Below are 27,390 nucleotides of genomic sequence, written 5' to 3' on the forward strand. Positions count from 1 at the left end.
AGGGCTGGAACACAGGCTTGGGTTCTTGGTTCTTATGTGGCCTTGTCCTCCCACACTACCCTTCCTCTTCTAGCTGCATCCACATCCCCTGATGGAGGCAGAGAGGCAGCAAAGCCAACCCAGCTGCTACAGGTACTGCTTTGCTGAGCTACTGCTCCTGTTAGGCTTCAGTTAGAGAGAGCAGAGCTCCACCCGGGGCTCTCTCAGAGCCTAGTGCTCCAGCAAACCTTCTAAAAATGCCAGACCCAGGAGTTTCCACTTTCTCTTAGGTGGTGCTGGCAGGACCACTGTCAAAGGTGTAGAAACGAGGGCACAGTGGCAATGGTTCTGCCGGGAAGGGAGGAGCAGTCCGGTTTCTTGCCTCATGCGTGTGTGCACATGGCTACAGAGTAGGTACCCTGGGCCAGAGCCAAGGACCTGGCCAGCTTCAAGGAGTTTATTATATCATGAGTCACAGTGATCTGATTTGTCATTTATTTTGCTTATTTGGCTTTTTGAGCTAGGTTCTCATGTAGCCCAGACTGAAGCAAAAGATGACCTTGAACCTTGATTTTTCCAATCTTCACTAGTCTTGGTATTACAGGCATGTATCACCATGCCTGAGACTTTTCTGTTTTTTTGTTTGTTTATTTTATTCAGGACAAAATCTCACGAAGTTGTCCAGGCTGGTTTTGAGTTCACGTTTTAAATAGAAAAAATATTGTTATATTTTATTTATTCATTGTGTGTGTGTTCACGGTGCATGCTCAGAGTCAGAGGACAATTTGTGGGGTCAGTTCTCTCCTTCCCCCATGTGGATTCTGAGGGTTGAACTCGGGTTGCTGCAGGTGCCTCTATCTGCTGAGTCATCTTGACACACACCTCTTGAACTCCGTGGCTCCGGCAGGCCATGAATTTTTGATCCTCCTGTCTCAGGCTCCTGGGATTACAGGCCTGTGCCACGATGTCTAACCTCTGATTTATATATTTAGGTAGATTTATTTATTTGCAGCAGAGTCTGCCGTGGAACCTGAAGTTCAATGAGCTTCATGCTCTGTCTGTTCCTGCCCCACCCCCAGCTCCTGCCACTGACGGCTTTATGAAGAGGTGCCAGTGCACCCAAACTCAGGCCCTCAGACTTACAAAGCAGTCACTTCATTGACTAAGCCATCTCTTCAGCCTGGTGATTTATATTATTAAAATATTTTAATTAAAACTTTTAAGCACATGTAGGAGCAGAGTGACTAATGTAGTAGCCCTTGTTGCCCAAGCTGCAGTCGTCTGCACGTGATCCCATGGCCACCCTTGCTGTAGGCATTCTTCCAGTTCTTTCTGCTCTCTGATTATTTTGAAGAGAAAACCTAGGCAGCCGATCATTTCACTTCTAAAGGTACTTACTGACTCTTAGAAAACCGCCAAAGTATCATTGCCAAGCCTAAACAAAGCTAAAAAGTCCAGTATTTGCATTTCTCTATCCTATTAAAAATATTTTCCCTTTGATTTGGAGCCAGTTAAGGTCTGTGCACTGTGATGGGCTGTCTCGGCTCCCAGTCGCTCCTGTCTGCAGCTGTCTTTCTTTCTCTTCTGTGAGGTGTTGCGGAAGAAACCGGGTTACCTGTTACGAAGTACTTTTCTCACTCTGGGTTTGCAGAGCTAACTGTCAGCACACTGTGTGATACATTCTGCTGTCCCTGTATTACCAGCAAAGGCAGCTGAGGAGGGCGTCATCAGACCAAAGGGTCCTTCGGTGGCTTTTCCTGGGGAAGTCGGGCGCTGGGCAAGACCCTGTCCTGTGTGCATACTCTCAGGACATGCTGGATCTTCTTGTTTCTTTGGGACAGCAGAAGCCTTGATGATCATGCCTATACCCATTAATTCATTACAGACTAATTGCCCATTAATTATTCCCTCTAATTAGACGTTGCTTCTTTGATTTCACAGTAAGTGATCACTTGCTTTAAAAAGAGCCTGCTTTCTCTGGGAGGTGTTGTTGCGGAGGCTGAGGCAACATTTTGGCTCATTCCCACCCAGTCTGGCCTCTGTGGGGTAGGAAGGTGGGGTGGGGGTGATGGGGGCACAAATGCTAGGTGGGAAGTCTATATTGGGTCCTCTGCATTGTCCAGACAAATTTCTTTTGAAATAATTTGTTTAATTTTATTTTATGTGCGTTGGTGTGAGGGTGTCAGACCACCTGCAACTGGAGTTACAGACAGTTGGGAGTTGAACCTGGGTTCTTTGGAAGAGCAGATAGTGCTCTTAAGCACTGAGCCATCTCACCAGCCCCTCTTCAGACAAATTTCAAGTCCTGGTATAGTGGAGGGAATCAATGACTTTTTAATTTTTTTTTTGTTAATTCTGAAATATAGTTCAGCTATATTTAATTAAATTAATGATTAGTCATGAAACTCCCCTTACTATCCCTATCCTGTCCCTATCAATTTCTGCTGCCTGTGACCAGTCTATAGTTTATAAAGCATGCAGGCATATGGGCATAAGTGTACACACACACAGAGGGAGGAGGGAGAAAAGGAGGAAGAAGAGAAGAGGAAGAAATAGCAACTGCCCAGTCTATAGACTAAGAGCTAAGCTTCAACGTCAGCTTGCTAGGATGTGCCTTATGGTTCTACCACACTCTAATTACTTAGCCTTGCAAAAAAAAAAAAAAAAAAAAGCAAAACTCTGCCTGCCTTAGTTTTTCTACAGGCTTTGTAAAGTTATTATGATTTTTTTTTTTTTTTTAATGAGGTCTCACTACGTACCCTGGCTGGCTTGATATTCTCTGTGTAGGGGAAGCTGGCCTTGAACTTACAGAAATCCACCTGCTTCTGCTTCCTGGAATTAAAGGCATGCACCACCGTGCCCCACTATTTTATGAATATTAAATAAAGATCTCAGTACAGTGCAAGGACACAGTAGGTAGCATATGTGTCTCCTATTGCAGTGTAAATCTTCTCTTGGCAGTCAGCATCTAACTGCGGACGGAACAGTAGACAACCAGCCATTGGTCGTAAGATATGGAGACAAGGGTCTACTTTCTTTGTTTTGGTGTCTATCACCAAGAAGGTCCACACAGCACTCAGGAGCAGTTTTCTTTCTTTTCACCTTGGCCATCCTCATCAGAAAGTTAAGTCCAATTTTGAGGACAATGAAGTTTTGTCTAGAGAAGTCAGGGCCCTTATTCTCTGGATCACAGTGAGTGGATATGTCTGTTCTGGGGCAGGGAACCAGGCTGCCCTGTAGCTGTCCTTCTCTGAGGAATGGGAGCAAACAGGGGAGGAGTGGGGAGGACCCAGGGTTTGGCTTAGACCTGCTCCTGGTACTTTTCTCTCTTGGAGGCCTGTACTGTGTCTTACCCTCCAAGAGGTCCCCTGAGGTTTGGGCCTGGAGAGTTGTGTGGATGAGGCTCCATCCTGGGAGAAACAAGGTCCCGGGGCCTGGCTCAGCTGCTCATCCATCTGCCCCCGCAGATCAAAGACGGAAAGCTGTGTTAAGAGAAGAAAATAGCAACCTGCCTGGAAGAAAAGGACGCTGATCAACTGGAGGCTGAGTACTCCTGGATTTAAATGGGCCAGGGGTTCCAGCAGGAAGGCAGCAGAGCTCAGGAACTCTTAAACCAGTGCCATCTCATTGCTAGCCCTGTGCCTTTCCATATGCTGGCCACTGGAGGTATAAGGTGGGCCTCACGAGGGAGACAGAGAAACAGGGAGAAGGACAACACCAGGTGGGAAAGAAAGCTGCCTGCGCAGTTAGAGAACCTGGGAAGAGAGGGAGAGCCTCGACAGTGAGGGAGCCTGGACCCTGCTGCCTTGGACATCCCAGGAGAAAGAATACACACTGAGAGCAAATGCAGCACTGTATGTCTGTCTCCCTGGGTCCCTGCCCAGCGCATCTTAGAGCTGCTTCTGCTGGGAGTTGGGCCATATGACTCACACATGTGAGTAGAGAGTGATGAGCTTTCTGTCCTGGGCATGGGAGGCCAGAGGGAAACTGGGGAGAAGCAGAAGCAGAAGGAGCTGTTTCACCTCATCTTCATGCTGCAGGCTGCTCTGCAGGGCTGGCCTCTATCTGGAGGTTTCTTTGCCTGAGCCAAGAGCTCCCCAGTGTGAGCCATGGGATAGGTCTTGATTCACCTGCACTGTAAAAAAGAAGGGAGCCAAATGGGAGTGATGACGGAGAGTGGGCTCAATGAGGTCAGGCTGGATTTGTGCCCAGTGCCTAGCTTAGTGCAGAGAAAGCTCTCTCAGAGTGAGAATGTTAGTGAAGGCTTGAATGGATGGATTAAGGAACTGGGACCGATCCTTAGACATCCAGCAGCAAAGGCGATTGGCTGAAAGTGTGCTCCGGTTTAAACAGAGGCTGATGCGGAACATGTAAATACTGCTGTGTGTGTTGGTGTTATGTTTTGCCTGTCCCTGTCCCTGTCACCGCATTGCTGAGGTGCTCCCTGGGTGCTGTTGGAGGGACAGTGGCACAGCTGTGCAAGAATCAGGAGAGTAGGCACAGTGGATTTCTCTGCTCCCCTGCCTCTTTCTTCGGGTTCTGGCCTGAGTCTCCACTGCTTGCTTCTTTCTAGTGCTTTACATGTTGTGGGCACTGACAGAACATTTGTCCCATGAAGACGTGACTCAGTAGGCAGGGACAAAGGGAAGCTTTATCCATTTGAACTTTTTAGGCCATGTTCTTCCTGCCTGGCCCTGGAACAGGGTAGACCTGCTCTAGGGACAGAGGAGCTGGTTATCCATTGATGCCCTTCGGTCTACATGAGCTCAAGGGCACAGTTGGAACTGGGCTCCAGTTCAGGTGGCAGAGAAGGCATGGAACCAGAGCTACAGAGAAAGGTGGCCACTAAGGGACTGGACACAAGTATTCAGCTTGCCTCAAAAACAGCACAGAGGAAAGTTAAGTGGACCCAAGTCAGGGGTCAGCCCGGCTGCTTGTATTAGACTCTAAGGGGCCGAACATGGTGAGGAGCCGTGCTCACTGTAGACAGAGTCTAACATGCTCATGGCAGCCTAGCTGTCCTTAGCATTGACTGTCTTGCCTGGTTGTTGCTGTTTCTTCTTGTGCCTACATTCCAGTATCTGTTCACTGAGATCCTTGAAGGACCTGGATGTCCAGTTCAAAGTCTACTATGGAGTTTGCACACAGCCTGCTCCAACAATTACCAAAAATAACTTTCTAGAGCAGTGGTTTTCAATCTTCCTAATGCTGTGACCCTTCAATATAGTTCCTCATGTTGTGGTGACCCCCAACCAGAAAATTATTATTTTTTAAAAGAGTTATTTATTATTTATACAGCATTCTGCCTGTACACCAGAAGAGGGCACCAGATCTCACCATAGATGGTTGTGAGCCACCATGTGGTTGCTGGGGATTGAACTCAGGATCTTTGGAAGAGCAGCCAGTGTTCTTAACCTCTGAGCCATTTCTCCAGCCCCCAGACAATTATTTTTATTGCTACTTCAGAACTGTAATTTTGCTACAGCGATGAATCATAATGTAAATATCTGATACGCAGGATATCTGATATGTAACTCCTGTGAAAAGGTCATTTGACCCCCAAAGGGGTCCTGACGCACAGGTCAAGAGCCACTGTTCTGGAGGCTCCTAAAAGAACCTGCAGCGGTTTCTAAAGTTCCGGGTCCTCCAGATAAGAGAAAACCTCTTTTCCAGTCATTTGGGACCGTGGTACAGTGTTATATGTGCCCGGGACTCCCAGGACAGGCAGCTGGACACAAGGCCTCCCAACTCTGGGGACAGAGTTCTAGCTGCTTCTGAGCAAGATGGGTTCATGCGGTGCTGCCTGGTTCTTTATCAAACCAGAGACATTATCACCTGTGAGTCATTTAATGGGGAGACCAAGTCATCCTGGTTTGTTCAGGACTTCCCTGATAAGTCCTGTGTGTTGGGAACTCCCTTGAATCCCAGGAAAACAGAGACAGTCACCTGTCTAGGGATTCTCCCTCAGCCATCACTTAGCTCAACTTCAATCTCTCTTTTGCTCACTGAAGGAAAACATGTCTTTTCACCACATATTTTCTTCTTCCATGGGCTGACCCAAGAGATCTGGACTCACAGACAGACAGACAGGGATATTACCTACCCATGATGCTCTATGCAGGCCTTTCCTGTCTCCCAGGAGCACCAAGACATCCACACAACTGCGTCTGACAGCATTTGGGTTAGCCGAGGCCTAGCGTGGAGCAGGCTGAGCACACCAATTCAGTCTATGTTAGAGTCTCTTCTTTCCCCAGTGACGCAAGGTGTCATCTACTCATTGGCTCTCCAGTCTCCTTTCCCAGCATGCTCCCTAACTGTTGTCCACAGATGATGTTAAAACACCAGGCTCAGAATCTACTTCTGAGGTCAGCACCTCAGACAAAGCCCTCTGCTTTGTGCCTTTCTTCACTTCACTCCAGATTTTTTTTTCCCCTTTCTTTCTGGTTCTTTGCTCTCTCAGAGATTCTTTTGTTGTTGTTTTTGTGGTGCTGGGTATGCTACCTGGGACCTTAACCAATGAGCTGCAATCCAGTTTGTTTGGCTCTTTTCTTCATCTGACTGATGATTCAGTTTTCTTGCCTTGGTGTCTATTCCCTCTCTGGTGGGGCCAAAGAGTAGCCAGAGCTTGAATTTCCTGTTGCCCAGCCCTGCCCAGTCCTACCCATCTCATCCCATAAAGGGGTTATTCACACAGACTCCTTGATTAATTCTATTTATAAATCTCTGTAGCATGTCTGTCTCTAGTGACAAACACTAACCTACCCTCCTTAATCTGGTCCACTACTTCAGCCTTTGCAATACTGAAAATATCCTTCAAGTCTACATCCCTGACTCTTCCTACGCCTGCTTGGCCATCACACCAGTGAGAACCGCCCTGTGAGGGACAGGCCCTCAGGTAGACAGTAGCTCAAGCCTCTAGGAGGTTGGTTTTGAAGGTGACTCATGCGCTCCAAGGGGAGCTGGATTATATTGCACTATTATAGGTCCGGAGTAGGGAATGGGGGACTCCACAGAGCTTTGGGGTCAGGGCTAGAGTGTATTCCAGGCTTTGCTTAGTTCTCAGTCACTACACCTGTGTTTGGAAGCCAGACATGTCTTGGGTGGCATGCCTTACACTTGGCTGCTGGGGCCAGAGCACAGCTCTGAAGCCCCCTCTGCCCAGGTGCCATCCTCACCCTACTCTGGCTGGAAGAAGTATTTTAACTTCATTTTGTCTGTTTCCTCCCTCCTCATAGAAGACAGGTGGACTCTTACTAGGCCATCAAGACAGAATTTGTTGCCCTTAGGATGACACCCCACACAAAAATGTACTCTGTTGCTGTTAGTGTCTCCCCTCTGCCATTTGTCCTTCCATGTGTGTGGCAAACCCATACTGCACCTCTGTACTGGGAATGTCAGGATGATCGTGGCAAAGGTTTTAGGCCTTTTACAACATCCTCTTTACCTCGGCTTTCTTTCTGTCTCTGTTCATCTTGGCTGGAGCAGCAGGTGAGAAGTGGGTGTCACTTGGTCCCATCCATCGCGTCTTCATGGTATGAACATAGGAGATTGGCTGTGGGAGCCATGCGGCCTGCATTCTATGGATGACTTGGCTGGAAGCAGAAGGCACTGGGGCAGGTCGCTTCTTCTTTCTGGACCTGGGTGTTCCTGCCTTTCCAGTGGCCTAACATCTTCTGCCTGACCTACATTGTAGGAGTGCTGTGCAGTCAAAATGAGAGGGTGATGTGAGCATGCAAAAGCAAAGGTTCTGTGTAAATCAAGTGCTCGATGGAGCAGAGAGGAGACAGTCTTCGGAAAAGTGCAGTCTAGGCACAGAGCTGAGCTTTTTCCCAGGAAAGGGTCTGAAGATCATTGCTTTGAGCACAGGTTTCCCAAGGGCCAAGTGTCTGGTGCCTAGCAGTCACATAGCAGATACCCAGCACATTGCATAGGCCTCTAGTTAAGGTTTGTCAAATGGAACTGTCATATGATGGCTCCAGACATGGTAAATGCAGAGAGGAGATTAAGTTCCACAGAAGCACAGCACAGCAAGGTCAGATTTGGACATAGCCAAACAGGGAGGGCTTCCTGAAAGAGGTGGCTTAGATTTGGCGTGGGAAGGATATGCATCCTTCAAGACACTCTGCAGAATGGATGGTCACATGCTAAATCCCAAGAATGGAGGCTCTTTTCTGTGCATTGGGACAGGAGTGGCCAAAAGAAAGGTGTAAAGATGAGTGTTATGTGGGCAGCAGCCAAGGGTTGGGTCCGAGGGAGGAAGGTACAGAAGAGGGTATCTGAGGAGTGTAGCTGTGGCTGGCGGGAGGAGCCCCCAAGACACCAGAGTATGCTTCTCCTATCGTTGATGGCTCTTGGTAGTGACTGTGGTGAAACCACTTGCAGAGCCCTAGGCCTGGCCACACACCGGCACTTGCAGTTGAGTTAAATTATGCATCAGGAGGCTAAGGGTAGTGGATAACCAGACAGATCTGAGGTCCTATGCAAGCTATGTTTCCTGCTGTGTGACTTCAAGCAACTTTCCTGACTTCTCTGGCATCATTGGTTTTATTTTTATTTTATTTTATAGTTTATATTTTATTTTATTTTATTTTATCTATAAAATCAAAGTGACAAAAGATTTTGCCAAAAATCCCATGAAAGTAATGAGAACAATGCCCACATACACATGGTAAGGCCAAGAGCTGGGGTGGCTTGTGCATTTTGTTTATCCTTAGTCTTTAGCCTTCTAGTAAAGGGGAGAGGCCAGGAGACTGCAGAGAGAGCCTCAGGGCAACTCCAGCTTCCTGACGGATGGGTGGGGTTGCCATGTCCACACTGTCCTCAACACAAGAGATGTGAGCTGCAAACCTCCCCTGTTCTCCTTGTATCATGGCAAGGGTCCAGGCTAGATCTGAGGGACCTGTGCAGTTCAGACGGAAATAGAGCAGGCACTCTGGACAGAGGCATGTGCAGCTTGGGAGGCTTAGATCTGCGGGCGCTGAGCAAGGAGGTGGAATGCTGGCAGCTGGAGAGAGCCTTGACTGCTCCCCCGGCCCTCAATGCCACGGGACTGCATTTCATCCTTTAAAGACTGTCAAGGAGGCATGAGGCACAATCAGCTTGAGCCCTCTTCTCTCCTGGCTCCGTCCATATGCAGTCAGTTGAAGATCAGACAGGCTCTGTAGCCTGCCTGAGCACACTCAGGGTATTTGCATTGGGGTCGGAATAAAAGCTCAGGACCTTTGTCATCTGCTTTGTGGTGCTTCATGCTGAGACCTGTCCTGCTGGCATTACTTATTTGACTGTTTCTGCTTCTGTCCTTGTGGGCAGTCGTGGCCTCTGGCTAGCCCCATCTTGCCCTCTGGCCATCAAGAACAGCTTTGTTCATTTAAAGAGCCAGGAATGATGGAATCTGGCTCTCCTTCACAGAAGTCACAAGATCCCTTGGAATAGCTTCCATCTTCTTTCCCAGGTGCTTGGTGCCTGGCATATGCCATGTCTGGTTGAGGATTTGTTTTTCAAAAGACCAGGTAGGATGCAGAGGGTAGAGGCAGCATTCTGAAGCTTTGGAAAACGCTGAGATCCCCCTCTGCTGCTGCTTCATCCTCCCACACCTTGCATCCAGGGCTGGCCCCACATGCCTCACTGAGGTGCATGGAGCAGGGAGTGAGAGTCATGTGGGGAGAAGTGGGATTTCAGAAGGAGGGTAGTGCAGAGGCTCACAGGGTAGGATATCTAGTTGCTTCTTGTAAGTAGAGCAGTCTTGCCAGGGCCTTTTCTTTTCTTTTTTTCTTTAATGTCTATGTTTATTTGTGTGTATGGGCTAAGTGCATGTGCTAGCAGGTACCTGTGGAGGTCAGAAGAGGGTGTTGGAGCTCCTAGGATTGGAGAAATGGCTCAGCAACTAAGAGCACTTAACTCTTTCTTGCTGCAGACCTGCGTTCTAATAGCACCTGACTCATAACTCACAAGTGCCTGTAATTTCAGTTTCAGTGGAGCAGATGCCCTCATCTGGCCTCTACTTATGCACATTTGTGTACACATGAATACATGTAAAAAAATCTTTAAAATGCATTTTTTGAATATTTTTAATACATTTTTATTACAATTTATTCACTTTGTATCCCAGCTGTAGCCCCCACCCCATCCCCTTCCGATCCTACCCTTCTTCAGCTCCTTCCATACCCCTTCCCCAGTCCACTGATAGGGAAGGTCCTCCTCCCCTTCCATCTGACCCCTAGCCTATCAGGTCTCATCAGGACTGTCTTTCATAGTCTTCCTCTGTGGCCTGGTAAGGCTGCCTCCCCTCAAGGGGAGGTGATCAAAGAGCCAGCCACTGAGTTCATGTCAGAGACAGCCTGCCAGGGCCTTTTCTACAGGAGCCTCCTTTGGCCTGGAACTCCTTGGCAGTCTAGCTGGTGCTTCTGCTGGGCTGTATGGTGGAGCAGGGCTCCTCACAGAAAGGTATCCCCAAAGTTCATCCTCATCTTCGGGGCTATAGGAGACTCTCTGGCCACTCTTTTCTTGAGCCGTTCCCATCATTCAAGCCCAGAGCAGCCATGTCTACTGGTTTGTTAGAACAGCAGAGGTCATGCCTCACCCTCATGCTATCTGACCCACAAACACAGGTTTGGGTCTAAGCATTCTGGGCCTGAGAAGCATAGCTCCTATTCGAGAAACCCCAGTGGGCTCTGGGACAGTCGCATGCCAGACACCAGGGTTGCTGGGATAAGGGAGACTCAGCCAGCTGGAGGCACTTGGGAGCTCGCTAGCAGTGACATACAGGAGGACAAGTGCCACTCAGAGATCACCTGAGCAAGAGTGACAGAAAAATCAGAAGGGAAAGGAGTTGTGTCCTCCTTCTGTGGGGTAGGGAGTGGGAGATTTGTAAGGGGACAGAACAACTCCCCCCCCACTTACATCTCATAGATGATAACAATGAGAAACTTGACTTCAGTTTCTCTAATTTGTTAAGAATAAAAAACAAATTTTAAGGCCAGCCACAGAGAGAGATGCAAATGATTGCTTGGTTTGCTGACAGAGCAGGTGTTAGCTGCTGTCCTCTGGGAGGAGATGAGCGGATGGTCCATAGAGCAAGCAGGATGGAGTGCCTGCCTCTCCTCCTGCTCCCAGCGCTGCCCTCTGGGCTAGGGGACAACACATCATCGCTGCTTCAGCTGTCTCTCTTCTCCTTCCCTTCCCTATGTGGGTTGGTCTGTTGCAGGTGGGGATGAACTGCAGGCTTCATGCTGGGGTGACATGGCATAGATGTCAAGGTGGGGAGAAAGTGAGGGTAGTCCAAGAGAACAGATCACCAGATGGGAGGTGACTCAGTTTCCATCTGCTGGGAGCATCCCTCTTCTTTGAGAGACACTCACTCTCCCAGAGTGGCCCTGCACGTCCTGGGCCTCATGGGCTGCACATGGGAGAAGCTGGCTGTCACGGTCTGTCTGGAGAAGATGAGCAGGATTAGAAAGGACCTGCATCTTTAGTGTTTATCCTCAAGCTAAGTTCATTTTTCTGCAATTAGCAGAGCACTCTGTGGTTACAGCTCTGAACTGTTCATTATCTCCAACTACAGAGGGACCATGGGGAAACTCTAGACAGGCTATTTCCTGAATTCCGGCCATTAGGACTTACATTGCTTAGTTTTAAGGTGACGACATGTGAAGCCATCCCTTTCGCAGATAAGGCAGCCTCACCTTATGTCCTGCTTTTCTCTCCCCCAAGAGAAATTGGCATCAAAGCAAACCAGACTGCAGCCCAGGAATTGCAACCGCATGTGAAGGGCAGGGTTCAAATCCTGGTCCTGCTGTGCAGTAACACAACCTCTCTGTGCTTCTGTTTCATCACTTGGAAAACCAGGAGAAGAGGTGTCTTGTGTATGGATTACCAGTGAATTTGGAATGCACTTAGTGCTATGCTCACACACTTGGTAGCCATCATCTCGGTCACATGCTTTAAAGCCAGTGGACAAATCCTTGTGAAGCTTGAGATCTGACTGTATATGCAGTACTTTTTCCATTTTCTGTCTATTTCAGGGAGTAATACCTAGCTGGTAAGCAGGGATGTCCAGGCATACCTGTCTGTGTGTAAATCAGGACTGTCCTGGGTGAAGAAGCATCAGAGACTTCCACACGGTGTTGGTCAAGCCTCTTTTGAAATACTCTGTGGCTTTTACCACTAACACTGAATGTGTTTAAGACAGCACAGATAGCGTTCCTCTTAACCAAGCACAAGACACACTTAGATTTTCTACCATCTCTTCCAATAGATTGAAAAATAAGGGGCTGGAGAGATGGCTCAACAGTTAAGAGCACTGGCTATCTTCCAGAGGACCTGTGTTCGAGTCCCATCCCTCATATGGCAGCTAACTACCAATGCCTGCAGTTAAAGGAGATTCAGTATCCTCTCTGGCCTCCACAGGCACAGGGCACACACATGGTATACAGACATACATGCAGGCAAAACACAGATACATACAAAAAATTAAAAATTGCAAAAGGGGCCAGGCATGGTATTGAATGTCTTTAATCCTGGTGCTCATGAGGCAGAGGCAGAGGCAGAGGCAGAGGCAGAGGCAGAGGCAGAGGCAGAGGCAGAGGCAGAGGCAGAGGCAGAGGCAGAGGCAGAGGCAGAGGCAGAGGCAGAGGCAGAGGCAGAGGCAGAGGCAGAGGCAGATAGATCTCTGTGAGTTTGAGGCTAGCTATCAGGACAGCCAGGGATATATAGAGAAACCCTGTCTCAAAAACAAAACAAAACAAAAAATTATTATGTAGTGCCCTTAGGAAGGTACTTTCTACAGGATGTCCTCAGATGGGGAGAAGGGGGTTAGGAGGCCCAAGGGTGGTTGGAGTGCTGGGCTGGGACAGCTGTGGGGTGCTCAATGACTGTGGGATGAGAGGTGTCTAAAGAGCCCAGTCTTAGCTGACAGAGGAGGCCCAGGCATCAGCTGGGCCAGGCTTTCACTCCCGGGTGGGCAGTTCCAGACCATAGGAGAGGCCTGGCTGTTGCTGGGTACAACCTTACCCCTTGGCCTGAGGAGAGCTGAGGTCTGGGTTGGCCACTGCTGGGAGCTTCCAGAGCTAGTCTGTGAACCCAGCTGTGTCTCGTCCTTGGCGTCACAGGCTTTGTGTTTAGGGTTGGCTTCCTTTTTTGAAACTAAAGAGATAGTTAAGGGCGAGAGGTGTAGAGATGTTTGTGGCTTTGGATAAGGCTGGAAAGAGCCTCCAACTCAGGTCTGTAGTTCATGCTTTGGCTTCTTTCAGCAGCAGGTCACCATTGATGATGGGTGGGACTGTTTAAGAGAAAGATGGGGTCACAGGGTCATGCTCTTTCTCTCTTGGGTCACCATTTGACACCTCAGTACTTTACCCCCAGATCAATAGTGCAATTTCCACTCTGGAGGATAGCCATGTGTGGGGCAAAGGGGGAAGTGCTTTCCCTCTGTCTCTCTGCCTCTTAGTGACATTTTAGCCTATGAAGACTTTTCCAGGGAGGAATGTTTGTCTGTCTGTTGTGTGGTGATGAAGGTTGAACCTAGCAACCTGTGCAAGGCAAGAGTACCACCACTGAGCCATGTCCCCAGACTTTGGTTTCCTGAGGCAGGGTCTTAATGTAATAGCTCAGGCTAGCCTAGAACTCTCCACCCTCCCACATTAGCCTCCACGTGCTGGGATCACAGGTTGTGTTCCATCACCCTTAGGCTTTTACATTAGTAAGGCTGATGTCTGTCCTAACTTCCTCACCATCTGGGAATCGGTTTAAATTCTAGCTGTCCACACAAAGGTCAAAGCAGTGATTGGCAGGGTGGGAGAAGTTGGAAAACAGAGGAGACTGGCTTTTCAGAAGGTTCCTCCATCTTTCTGGAACACCCTAGCTGAGTTGCCATCCCTAGAATGGGGAGGAGGGGAAAGCTCAGCCCAGGGGCTCAGCCAGCTCTGGACATCCTGTGCTGACACTGGGAGCAGGTGGAGCATCTCCCGTGTTCTGAGAGTTCCACAGCTATCTCCCTAGGCCAGTGTGGGTTTCTTTTGGGTTCAGGAATGTCTTCCTGCATTGTTGCTCATGGACTTTTTCCCTTCCTTGTTTTGTGGACAAGTGTTGGATAGAATTTGGAAGACCTCAGTCTCTATAAAAAAGAAAACATTTTACAGGTACCCTCCTCCTCCACCCAAGATCCCAGAGAGAATGGAACATTACAGCTAAAAAGTGAAATAGGACAAGGTGATCCAGGTACTCCTCACCCAAGAGGTACAGTTGCTGCCCAGTCCAGCCATTTCATCATGTTCTTCAGGGCACCCCACTTCCTGTGCCCTCATCCTAAAATGCCAGAGTGGCCAGACAGGGCTCTGGGGCATCTGGAGAGGCCATGGAAGAAACCAACCTCTCAGAAGGCTGCTTCACTTGCCCACCCATTAGGGCTGCCAGACCCACATTTTAGGAGCCCAATTAATACTGTGATCTGTGCACCCTTTGGGAGTGTGAAGTCTGTGTCCGAAGATAGGAGGGCAGCTCGGGACACTTCTCTACACTCAGGCAAACAACAGGGACCTTTCCAGGAAGCTGGGGCTGAAGGAGGAGGGGGGAGAGAGAAAGAGAGAGAGAGAGTTGTCTGTGAGAGGCTCCTGGGTGGCTGTCTGCAGGCAGCTCGAACTGGTTTTTGTATTTACTGTTGATTGCTTAATTAGACACCCACGTAGCTCTCCCTGCTAATGACCACAGCTCCCACAAGATCACAGATAGTGTGGTTAGTAGAGGTGAGCTCTTGGGACAGCCACCTGAGAGTGTCATGCCCGCAGAGCATTGGTGATTTCTCTTGTCCTACAGCCCTCTTGTTACTGAGGGAAGAAAGAGAGAAGCATGAGGTTCAGGGCTTTTCTCTGTCTCCAGTAGTAACTTCCTGTGTATACTCCAAACTCCAGGCTAAGTAAGGTCTCCTCTCTTGGGAAACCGGCAGGGCAACCCAGTCCCAGAGGCAGGTGAGCTGGAAAGTGGTGAGTGCAACCAATGTCTCCCAGCACCTGGAGAGGCAGTGTGGCGGGAGATCTGGTAGGAACTCTAGCTACCCTTCATCATTGAGACCTAGAGCTCCAGCTTCTGACAGTCAGGAGCATACAGGAGTTGAAGCTGTGTTTGGAAATGAGTTAAGGAGCTCCTAAGAGAGCAAGCTACAGGACATATGATTTGCTGCTCATGGCTGAGGCGGGCTGCACTTCACTTTGCCTTTCTTCCCTGCTTACCCAGGTACTCTTCAGCCCATCTGCCTAGGATGAGGATGGTTGGGATGCAAGACAAAAGATGGCCAACCCTGATCCCTGTCCTGCTGGCTAAGCCAGCCACATGTTTACTACAAACCTTGACTGTGCAGGGAACATCCAGACCCAAAATGCGAGCATCTCAGACACCAGAGGAGGTGTCGGCATGCGGCCTGGCCCTGCCTCAGACATGGCCCTCAGCTTTGCAGGAGCCTGGCCGTAGCACTCAGGACCACATGAGGCCTGCACTGCCCAAGCAGCACAAATGCAACATTTACCTGGGGGCTGGCAGATGGGCTGGGAATTGAACCTGGGTCCTTTGGAATGGCAGACAGTGTTCTTAACCACTGAGCCATCTCTCCAGCCCTCAAGAATTGCATTTTAAAAAAATGCTTCAGATCCTTTCCCCCTCATCTCAGGCTGGCTCCCAAGTCAGTACATAGCTGAGGATGGCCTCTCTTTCTGATCCACTTGCTACTATCTTGCTACCATACCCAGTTCATGCAGTACCAGGGACTGAACCCAGGTGCTGAGCAAGCACCCTACATGAGCCATGTCCCCAGCTTTTCAGTTTTCTCTTTCGTAAATCATCTTCACACAGGTGGAAAGCTTGCTGAGGGAAGCTGTTCATGGTCATGTATACTTGTAATCCCAGCTCTGGGAAGGTACAGATAGGGAGGTTTCTAGGGCTCTCTATCTGGCCAGGCAGCCTAGCTTAATAGGTGAACTACAGGTCAATGAAAAACCCTGTCTTAAAAAAAGCCAGGCTGGGTGGCACAGGCCTCCCAGCACTCAGGGAGGCAGAGGGAGGAAGATTTTTGTGAGTTTGAGGCCAGCCTGGTATACAAAGCAAGTCTAGGACAGCCAAGGCTACACAGAGAAACCCTGTCTCGAAAAACCAAACACCAAAACAAAACAAACAAACAAACAAACAAAACAAAACAAAAGTCCACACAGGCTGTATGGGAATGACTGAGTGAGTGCAGGAGGATGCTAAGAACCGCACTGGGAGTGCAGGGCAGTGGGTCTGCACTTGATTTCTGTTAGGGTGAGAGGCTGGAAAGCGAGTAAGTCAGTGAGCTGGCACTTGTGAGTACACTTGGCCACGGGACATTGATGTTGGGGGGAGGGAGAAAATAGGTAGGGAGCCCACTAATGTTTGCTTCTAACATGTTGGTTATAGTGCTCAGAAGGCTCGGAACAGTATCTCATGGTACAGGCCTTTAATCCAGCACTTGGGAGCCAGAGCCAGGTAGATCTCTGTGAGTTTGTGACCAGCTTGGTCTATGTACCAAGTTCTAGGCCAGCCAATACTACATAGACCTTGTCTCAGAGAATGAAAGAGAGACTATTCCATAAAAATTTTCCTCCTGCCTATCTCAGATCTGCCCAGTCCCCTTCTTAGAGGTGGTCCCCATAACCTGTGCCTGCTGTGCTCTTCCTAAGATACTCTAGTATGATTGTGAGCCAAATGCAGCCTAACTAATTTTGTATCACCTGCAAGCTAAGAATGCTGTTTATATTTTAAGTACCTGGAAAAGCACATAAATAAGAATATTGCTTTGTCAGCAGCTCTGTGGGTGCTGGGACATGAACCCTGGTCCTCTCCAAGAGCAGCCAATGCTCTTAACTGCTGAGCCATGTCTCCAGCTTTTTGAACATGATTTTGTACACATTAAAACTATATGAAATTCAAGTCTTAGTGAGCACAGGGAGAGTCTTGCAGCTGTCAGCAGCTGGCCCACTCCTGTGCGTCTGGCTGCTTTTGTACATTGGGAGAGCTGATTTGGTGTAAAAGAGATTCTGTGCCCCAGAGCTACACATCTGCACTCTAACCATTTTCCTAACACATTTGTTGACTTCAGCTCTAGGCAAGTGCAATCATACTGGCAGTCATAAATCATTTAAAACCCAATACTGGGGGTGAGCTCATTGGTAGGGCGCTTATTTAATATGCATAAGTCCCTGGAATCCCCAGGCACTCCCCGCATTGTTTTAATTTAAGGAGAAGAATACTAAATTTATTCCACCTTCCACTCACTATTTCTTGGAGAGCATGTAGTATCAACCCTATAATATTGTCAGGGGGTGGTCAGGCTTCCTTGGACTTTCCACATGCTGAGTTTAAGGTGAAGCCTGGCTGCCCTCCTGGAAATGCTCAATAGAAAGTTGGACTCATGGAGACCAAGCTTGGAGCCTGAAGATGGAGAGATGAGAGACAGCGGCAGGGAGGTCAGCAATGTGAATCTGTGACCGTGGCCTGCAGATCAAAGATTTCTCCCAGCAGAAATGAAGCAATGCATTGTGACTACTGTGCCAGGGAAACTCTGGAGGTCACCAGGCTGACTGTCAGAAACTGGACTGAGAAACATGACACCAGCACTTGAAGGAGCAGTAAATAGTGAGGCAATTGGCTGGTCTCTCCGTGAGTCAGAAGAAAAGCCGAGTGTGGCCTTGTGATGGGGAGGAGAGTGGCTACCTATTGAGAGTCTACTATGCACCTCCTGCCTGAAAAAAGCTTTCTTATTGAACTGTAACTCTGAAATGACATCATTTCCTTCAAAATTCAGACTCAGAGAAGTCAAGGGACCATCTCCCCAAGTCAGCGAGTAGAGTATCTGGCTTTAAAGCCTTCTCTTTTCATGCTGCCAGCCAGGGATGCCAAGATGGGCTGGCAGGCCCTCCTCAGCTTCACCAGGCCATTTCATTTCTGGTGTCTACATTTGTCACCGTGACTGCTACAGTCTTTTGCTGTTCTCACTCGCCCCAATTGTGCTCTGTGTGCAAACATAAGGGAAGGAGTTGGCCCTGTGAGGGTACTGCACAGAACATTGGAAAGGGAAAGGAAAAAAGAGGTACATTTAGAAAATCCTGTGTGTCAGACCCACATCCAGAACCATAAAAGAACATTCTTCCTTTTCTAAAAAAAAAAAAAAAAAAAAAAAAAAAGTCTTAGAATCATTGCTCCTACGCTGGGAGTTTGGCCAGCACCCTTATGGCTGTGACCACTTTGGTACCTAGACCTGAGCTGCTGGCTGGGATTGGGGCTGGGAGAGTAGCAGGGAGTGCCTGGCAGGGCTCTCTCTGTGTGCTCATTCATTGCTGGGCTTGCTTTCAGGAGCTATTGCAGCTAGGGGGCTGTCTGCTCCTCAGGAGTGCCCGGAAGGCAAGGCAGGCGGTAGGCGGCAGGCTGAGGAGCAGGGGCGTGCTCCTTATGTGGGACCCAGTCAACCTGAAGCTTCAGATTCCACACACCACTTTTTCAGAGCCTTTCTCTTGTGTTTTCAGCCAGTGTTTCTTCAGTTTGCACTGAAGCAGAGGGAGAGAGAGCGAGCGAGAGAGTGAGTCTTGCATGAAGGCTGGGAAACTCTTCATTCCAGGGCTCTTTCTTTCTCATGGGAGCTGAAGCCCAGGCAGCTGTCACAGCTGCCACCACGGGCACTTTTCTTGGAACAGGATCGTTGCTTCTTCCCTGCTCAGCCAGCGCTCTGCGTCTCCCAGCTGGGTTCTAACTCTCAGCACAAAAGGTAAAATTAGGGATCTTGGAGGTCTTAGCTAAGAAGGACTGGGGCCACCTAAACCTATCAGGGAACAGCAGAGAGAGGACTGTGTCACAGTAAAAGGATGTCCATTCATAGCAAGGATGCAAGTCTCTTTTAACCCTTCTCCCTTTCAGGTAACCCTTCTTCTTTGCTAACAAATGCAGTCCTAGATCCAGTGTTCTTGGGGTCTTCCATGGAGACGTCTCATTTCTGAAATGGAAGATGAATATTTATGTGCTAGGGGTAGGGATCACAGAGGTGGATCTGTACTGGGGTGTGCAGCAAACTCAGGTCTCTGCGTGAGCTTTGGTGTGTGACAGTCATTTGCCTCCCCTCTGGTATAGCTAACTAGCCAGTGTGGCTTCCGGCATCATCTCCATGTACAGTTAGTTTGAAGCAGCTGGAGGAGTCAGAGCTGTGAGAGACAAATGCCAGGGGCACTTTCTTCTCAATGCAGGGCAGGAGGGAGGCCAATGCCTTAGGTGGGTGGGGTTGGCAGTATGCCTGGATACAGATATTTGGATGGGAGGATGATTAGTGACAGAGGGCGAGGCTGGCTGAGTGCTGCTCTGGGTTTGCATGTTATCAACTTCAAGGGGCAGAACTTAGCAAACCACCCAATACGGGTGCTGATGGGCAGGCAGCTTTGATTGGATGCCAAGGTCCATTTGAGCAGTGGCTGGCCTTGTGGGCAGCACATGCTGAGAGGCAGGATTTAGCAGGGATCTGGCTGGGACGGTGGGTGGGCCAGGATGAATAGGACTCAGCAAGAGCAGGGAGGTGGATTTTGAAAAGTAGATTTAGGGGTGAGGAGATACATATTAGATGAGCTAGAGACAGACCTGGAATAGTTGGGAAAGAATAACAGAGGGTGCTGGGGACCCCCAAACTCTGATGTTCTAAAGTTGCAACCACCCAGGAGATCTCTGGAGATGGAGATGTAATCTGGAATTGAAAACTGCCTGCTGCCTTTGAGGAAACAGATTTGTGATAGTGTGGGTCTGGGAAAAGCATTGTGAACACAAGTGCTCAGTGCTGGGAACTGGGGTTGGGGTGGGATGGGGCCAACACAGTGGTCCTCACTAACAGTGTAATTAGCAGTTTGTATGGTGTGGTTAATTTTTGAAACTATGGGAATTTAAAGAAAAGGTTTCTTAATTATGTCACCAGCTTCTTCTAAATAGAATTTAGAATTTAGCAGCCAGTTTAGACCCATAGTACTGCTGTGTCCTCTCTCCTGTCGTAGCCAGAGGGAGGCATGCATTCTCAGGGCTTCCTCTCTTGGCACTGCATCAGGTACTGGGTGGGGAGACAGCTCTGACCCTGCAAGGGCTCCCTGTAATAAGCTGGGAGCGCCTATTCCCCCAGCCGGGAGGAGAGGAGGAAGAAGCCAAAACATGCTGCTGCCCCGGAAGTGGGTGGGAAGAAGTGGTAAACTCAAGATCCAGTTCCTAACCAGTGTGCTGGGCACATCCCCTGGGCACCCTCAGCCTGGTCCTGTATGTACCTCCCTCTGCTTGCTCAGTAGGGAGGAGCCCTCCTCCCTGGCCTCTGCCTGGGTCTTGCTGTTGTGGTACTCCCTGCCGCGCCCACAGCCTACTGTGTATCTATCTCAGCTCTTTATCACCTGGGCTAGATTGTCTTTCTGTGTTCATCTTGAATTATTTAAACAGTAAAGAGAATGAGAAAATTAGGGTTTCACAGAACATGGGGGTCCAGGATGGAAAAGGAGGCTCGGTGAACATTAATTCATGAAATAACCAAAGCCTATCTGGTGCTCTGTAGTTGGCCTGGTATCTTCCCAGGGCCCATGCTTATGGTTTCTGTCCCCACCCATGTCCAGCACAGAGGGAGGCCTAACCCTTCAAAGTTTAGGATCTTTTCCCTAATTTTTAGGCTCAAGCTCAAAACAGGCATGGGTAGGTCATCTGCCCTTTTGAGTCCCAAGTTTTGGTCTGTGACAGTTAAGATGAAATGAGGAGACTGTACCTTTGACTTATTTATTTATTTATTTATTTATTTTGGTTTTGTGTGTGTGTGTGTGTATGTGTGTTTGCTTTTGTTTTTAAGGAAGCAAAATGTGTTTTGTGTGAAGGAAGGAAGAGCTTCTTTAGTGATAGGACATGTGCTGAAGTATTCTGAGGTTACAGTTTTCTGTCTTCATGGGTGGATGGTGAGAAGAGATGGTAGTTGGGCTTTGCAGTTTCCTTATTTGGCAAAAACAAAAAGTTGGCAACCTTATGTTGGTTCCTCAAATTTCAATTTTTGAAGTTTTACTGGCCCATGAAATCTAAAAAAAATTTGCCTCCAGGAGTTTCTGTATGTCAGGCAACCTCCTGAGAGCTCAGCCTCTGACCCCATTCCAGCCCCCTTTCTCTGATGCCCTCACTCATGTTGAACACAAACTGAATTTTGGCTTCCCTGTTCTCAAGCTGAACGAGGTTTCCTCTCCAAAACAAGGCCACTGGTCAAGGGTCAGCTCTTACTTCCTCTTCCGTGTCCTGAATGACACTAACAGAGGCTTTTCTTTCCAAGCTACGGGGCTGGGCCTTGCAGCTCCTATCCACACAGTTATCTTTTGGAAATGATGACATCATCTATCCTTGGAAACCACCAAGGGGATTTGTGGATTGTATTTTGGGAGCAGCACAAGGTCTGTTTGCATGTGGGAGCTTAATACCCAGTGTCAATCATTTAGAATCATCTCTTTAGATGGTCAGGGGAAAGGAAATTTACAACACTCAGTTCCAAGTGCTGAAGTTTCAGCTTTTCTGGAGCTCTTGACTATGGACTGAAACTCTTCCAAACTGGAGGCTCCTGGGGGTGTTAGAGCCTCAGAATCAGCCCCTTCTGAGGATTTAGGCCTGGGATTCCAACAGGTCTGTGGGATTTCCCCAGGTAGATCCCCCACTACCAGAACCTCAGGCCTGGGGTTACCCTGAACATGTGTGTGGACTTGTAGATGCAGAAGCATTTCAGGGAGAATTAAGTTGGAATCACCCTGGAAACTGAATCAGGTGTTCTTTTGTGAGATGCACTCTTTAGTCCTTCTTCAGAAGCACAAGGTCAGGCTCTTCTAGGCCAAGAAATCCCTAACCTAGGCAGGCTGTTAAGCTGGGGGAGTACGTAGTGGACCACAAACTCTTCTGGGAGCATGGAGAAGTATGGTAAGCTTGTCTGAGGTACACAGGGCTCTGGTCCCAGGGGCCAACCCTGGCTTCAGAGGGTCCCCACTGTGTAAGGTTTCTGGAATGGTGATATGGTAAAGCCTAAAGCTGGAGCCTCTGGCAGATACTATAGATCTGTTCCAACTAGCTGGAGTTAGGGCACAAAATGAGATGGGATCCAAGAGCTGCACATTAATGATCTCAGCCTCTTGAGAATACACAGCAGAACAGGGTCCATCTTGTGGCTCTCTGGAGTTTGGGGGAGGCCTGTGATGGTGACAGGCACTTCTTTTAATTTATCTCTGGTCAGTTCTAATGGTAGCTTTCTTCAGAGCATCTGTGATATGAGCTGGGTATGGTGGTGTCTGCCTTTAATCTCAGCACTTGGAAGACAGAAGCAGGTGGAACTCTGTGAGTTGGAGGCCATCCTGGTCTGCACAGTGAGTTTCAAGCCAGAGATACCCTGACTCAAAAAAATAAAACAAAATTTAAAAAATCCCTTATTGCCCAGGGTTGTCAGCCCCTTGCTGGAGTTGAGCCCAGCGCCTTGTTCCTGCTAGGCAAGTGCTCTACCATGTTGATCCACACCCAAGTGTATGTATATGAGTGTTTCTATGTGTGGGTGTGTGGACATGAGTACAGGTGCCTACAGAGTCTGGAAAACCAGAGTCCAGGTCTCAGCATCCATGTCCCATAGCTCATAATTACCTGTAACACCCTTTTCTGGACACTGTAGGCACCTGCATGTGCTCTTAACCATAGATCCATCTTTCCAGCCCCCCAATTAGTTTTTATTTTGACATAGGGTCTTACGTCTACTCAGACTGACCTTGAACTTAATATGTTCAAGGGAGGCCTTGAACTTGTCATCCTCTTACAGGCATACAACTCAAGCTTGGCTGATAAACATTTTTCCCTAACTTTGAATAGGCCTAGAATGCAGAGTCAGAGAATCCAGCCAAGTTCTCAGATGTGTGAGCCATTCAGCATGGCTTCTTCTGAATACAAAGGTCAGCAAGGGCCTGCCTCAGCTTTCCAGGCTCTGCCGTGGGCTCTGCAGCTCTAACGTTTAGTGTAGTCTCTAACTTATACATAGCGTCAAGGAGCTGAGCCCCTTTCTCCTGGATTTGGCTGCTGCTTCTGAATTTGATTGCCATCACCCCATTGTTAACCATACAGGTGATACAGTGGGTCCTCCTCAGGAACTTCAAGAAGACCTTACTGTTCTACAAGAAGGAGCATATGCTACCAAAGTTAGAATTCAGGTCATCTGTCCACTGGTTGATGTCTATCGGAAAAGCTTCTTGGTAGGTAGCAGGATGGAGCTAGGTGCTGGGCAGGTCCAGGGCCAGATCCAGGAATTCCATGACTGGGTCTCTAGGAAAGTTGATCACATTCTAGTCATCAGTCCCTAAAATGTATACTAGAGCCAAGAGACTTGAGTAGAGCAATTGCCCAACACTACTTGCTGTTATTGACTAGAGCTGCCTTCCCATATAAAAATCTCCTGGGGCCATGAGGTGGCATCAGGTGAAACATGCCAAACCTGTTTCTCTGGACGTTGGCGTGTTTGCTCCCCACTCACCTGTGGAACACCCCATCTTCTGAACACCCTCCTAATGTTCAGAATCCTTTCCTTCTATTGGTCCAAGTTCCCACAAGCTCCAATCCTCCTCCTTTCAGTGTTTGCCATATTTGGACCATTTCTCCCCTGGGGATGGCCATAGGGTATAAACAGTGCAGATGATGCCATGGGAAGGTGGAGAAAGCACTGAATACCCAATGAAATGGGGAGCTGGGAGGCATGTTTGGAATCTTCAGGCATGTCTATACCTGAGGTCCAACCAAATAACAGCATCACATTGCCTCTGCCAGATCTACTCAGAGTAGACAAGCGGCAGGCTTTTATAAAGGGCTGGGCTTTGACTCTTCTCCCCAACCTTTTGACTCCCTCCCCAACTTGAATTCCAGAGAGCTCCAGTCCCCAGGAACCCAGAGACCCTCTCCAGGTTGGTGATAAGGCAGATGGCTATCAGCATCTTTAGCTTAAGTAACTCTGGTTGCCCTGAAATCTCTGTCTTGGGGGGAAGAGATTAGAGAAGGGGTTTACCTAGCTCCCCACCTCATTATGTGACCTTTGCAGGACCTGTGGATTTTAAAGTCTATATTGCATAGTCTATATTGCATAAGGTCCCAGGCAGAGTCTGGAGTAGATTCCCACCTGTTTTGTTTGTTTTTCTTTAAATATTTTTAATGATCTGTTTATTTTCTATTTTATGTGCATTGGTGTTTTGCTTTCATATGCATCTGTGTGAGGGTATCAGATCCCCTAGAACTGGAGTTATAGACAGTTGTGAGCTACCATGAAGGTGCTGGGATCCAAACCTGGTTCTCCAGGAAGAGCAGTCAGTATTCTTAACCACTGAGCCATCTCCTCAGCCCTTGTTTGTTTTTTGAGACAAAGTTTCTCTGTGTAGGCCTGGCTGTCCTGGCATTCACTCTGTAGAACAGGTTGGCCTTGAACTCGGAGATTTGCCCACCTCTACCTCCGAGTGCTGGAATTAAAGGTGTGTACCCGTCTGTCCTCCGCAGTCATTTTAATATATTTGTGGCAAGATTGATCTCAAGAGTCCCAGAAGTAGGATAGAGGCTATAAGGAGACTCGGGCCAGGCCAGGTCAGGTCATGTTTTGCTGCCAAATATGTTTAAGTCTGGATGTTGATTACTGCCAGCTGAATTAGGAGAAAACCTGTCTGAGGTGTCTGTGGATTTTGGAGGGCCAAGAAGCTACTGTGACTGCATACTGCTTTGTGTCATCTTCTAGGCCAGAGCTAATCTTCCCATTTCACAGATGAGGAAGCTAGGGCTCGGAGGGGGTTAGGACCCTGTGTAATGCCATTTGGTTGGTAAGCATCTGAGCTGTGATTCCAGTCCAGGTTAGTTTCTGTGGCATGAGTGTTACCACTCTGGTAAGAGTGGACGATTGTTGAGGGTGGGGTGGGAGTATGTGTGGCTTGGTATCTTTCCCCACTGGGCAGGTGCTTTCTGACAGGCATCATTTGTCAGCTTGTACTGACTTCTGGGATTCCAGCAGGTGAGAAGTTCAGAAGAGAAGCTAAAGTTGAGCTCGGTTTGTGGATTGCAAGAACAAACCAGCTGGCTTTGTGGAGGCTGTGAGAGCCAGGAACAAGAGTGATCATATGCAATGAGCGAAGAGCCATTCGCAGTGGGAACAGCTCTGCATAGAACTGCTAGTGTGCCCTGGCTGGAGAAGTATTGCATGGAGCAGGGCCATCTGTAGAGGAGCATGTGAGCATCACTCTTCCCAGATAAGCATGAGAGGGATGTGCAGCTTGAAACAGGGGAAATTCAATTAGAGGGTCTCAATGGTCTTCATTAGTAATGTGAAAATGGTCAAAGGAAGTGCTAATTCAATCTGGTGACGACACAGCCTGCTTTTAACACTTCATTGGAAAGGTAGGTATTGCTCTGTTGTTTGGGCAGTGGTATGGGGGTGGAGGAGGGGTAGTGGCATAAGTAACCTTCCTCACCTACCTTCTTGGTGCTTTCAGATGGCCACTCCTAATCTCTAAATGACTCTAGATCAGGCAAGATTTGAACTCTGAATGAATATTCAGGTCCCTGTGTTTATGGTATTTCTCTGTACAAAAGAGCCTGCTGTCAGTGAACTTTAAGTAGTGTAAGGACCAGCCTATCTGAAGATACTCAGTAGCAATGGTGATAAGTTAGTTGCTATAGGAACAAGGACCATCTACTCCAGCCAGTTACAGAACAGAAAAAGGGGGTAGGGGTCATTGGCTCATGAAGCTGTAGCAGAAAAGTAGACATCCTTAAAGAAGACCAGAAGGGCAGATTGGACCCTGTGGCCTGGAATAATTGTGTGTCCACTTACTGGCAACCAGTTCTGAGTCCTTTGGGTGTCACTTTCTCTTAGGGACTTTTCCTTTACTGCCATACCCATTTCTTCTGTTGCCAGCTCTCTCTCAAGCATCCCTGATGCTTTTCTGTACTTTAGAAGTCAACCCACCTGTTTTCTCTGACTGTTGCCACTTTTGCCCTTCGCCTTTTCCTTCTCAATTGTGTCTATTCTGTCTTCCGGTCAACCTTTTATGGAAAGCTAGAGGAGATGCTGGGTACTTTTCACTCTCCACCCCATAACGAGTTGTGACTTCTGGACCCAAGTTAGTAAACCTACTCAGAAACAGTTTATATCTTGAAGATTTAATTGTAGAAGGCTGGCGTGTTCTCAGATCTCTCTCTCTCAGAGAAATGACTGGACGAAGCAGAGGCCAGGAACCAGCTAGAATCAGAGGCTGACTGTCTCGGGGTCACTTGTTGCTCTCTGTGTGCTGGCTCACTCCTCCTCAGTGCAGGGAATTTTAGCCTGGTGGGCAGCCTACAGGGGGAGATGGGGGAGCATCCCTCTTGCAGATGTGTTACCAGTTGAATCACTTGGAAGTGGAGTGAGTCTCTTTCTTCTCTCAACTGTAGTCTTCATTCCTAGGGAGAAACTTGGGTCAGGTGAGATCAAGTATCTGCCCTATGTCACCAATATAGTGGTGCCAGATTTCAAGAACATGGCTATTTCCATAGTGACCGTGGATGTTATGATGAGGCAGTTACTACAAGGTGGCTTGGACTCCACTCCTACAAGGATTTGGCTTGGACAGTTTTCATGCCACTAAACCATCTTGCATGAGAATTTTTTCCTTTACATATGTGTTCATAATGTATTCAAATCATACGACCTTTGTACCTTCTCTTGTCCATCTCCCAGTCCTCATGGTCTCCTTTCTCTTCCCAACTTGTCGTCTTCTACTTTCATCTCTTTGTGTGCGTGAGAGAGACTTTAAGTTTCATTGGGGTTGCTTCCATGAGCATGGGTACTTTATCAGTGACCATCCACTGAAGAAAATGTTCTCCCTGTGCCATCAAGGTTACACGAGCCCTATGCCTTTCCGTGACAGGGTGATGACAGTCTTGTATAGGGAATAACAGCTGCTCTGAGTTCAAGAGTGCATCGGCAACTGTCATGCCCAGAAGTCAAAATTCTACACTGTTCCTCACCCCTTCCTCCAGCTCTTATGCTTTTTCTGCTCCTTCTGTAATATTCCCTGAGCCCTGAAGAGGGTAATATCCATGTCTCATTTGTAGTTGGGCATTCAATAGCCATTATTCTCAGTACTTTGACCTTATGAGTCTCTGCAGTCATGACTGACCACTGCAGAAAGAAGTTTCTCTGATCAAAGTTGGTAGTTTGGTTTGTCACTTCTGCCTGACCACAAGGCTCAGTAAGCATGTAGCTGAAGCTTAGCAATATGAAGGAGCCCAAGCATGGCTATTCCCTATGACCGGAAGGAACATAGAACCCAGACTTTGAAGGCTTGTTCTATCCCGTCCCCTGCCCATTGGTTAAACTGTACCCTTTCAGTAAAGGCTAGATTG

The 27,390-nt window shown here is 48.3% G+C and overlaps 1 protein-coding gene across 15 annotated transcripts in view; it reads left to right on the forward strand.

The window, feature by feature from the left end:
• The window catches only part of Plekha6 (pleckstrin homology domain containing A6), a 136,922-nt gene that overhangs the window by 42,838 nt on the left and 66,694 nt on the right, over window positions 1–27,390 (forward strand). Inside the window, exon 1 of one of the 15 annotated variants that reach the window (XM_060364311.1) lies at window positions 18,370–18,742. The exons of the other annotated variants lie outside the window; for them this stretch is intronic. The gene's annotated coding sequence lies outside the window, so the exon portion shown is untranslated. Of the gene's footprint in view, window positions 1–18,369; window positions 18,743–27,390 lie in introns of those variants that run through there. 15 annotated transcript variants of the gene reach the window in all.

The sequence above is a fragment of the Meriones unguiculatus genome, chromosome 11 (genome assembly GCF_030254825.1).
Source record: "Meriones unguiculatus strain TT.TT164.6M chromosome 11, Bangor_MerUng_6.1, whole genome shotgun sequence".
Taxonomy (NCBI): Eukaryota; Metazoa; Chordata; class Mammalia; order Rodentia; family Muridae; genus Meriones; species Meriones unguiculatus.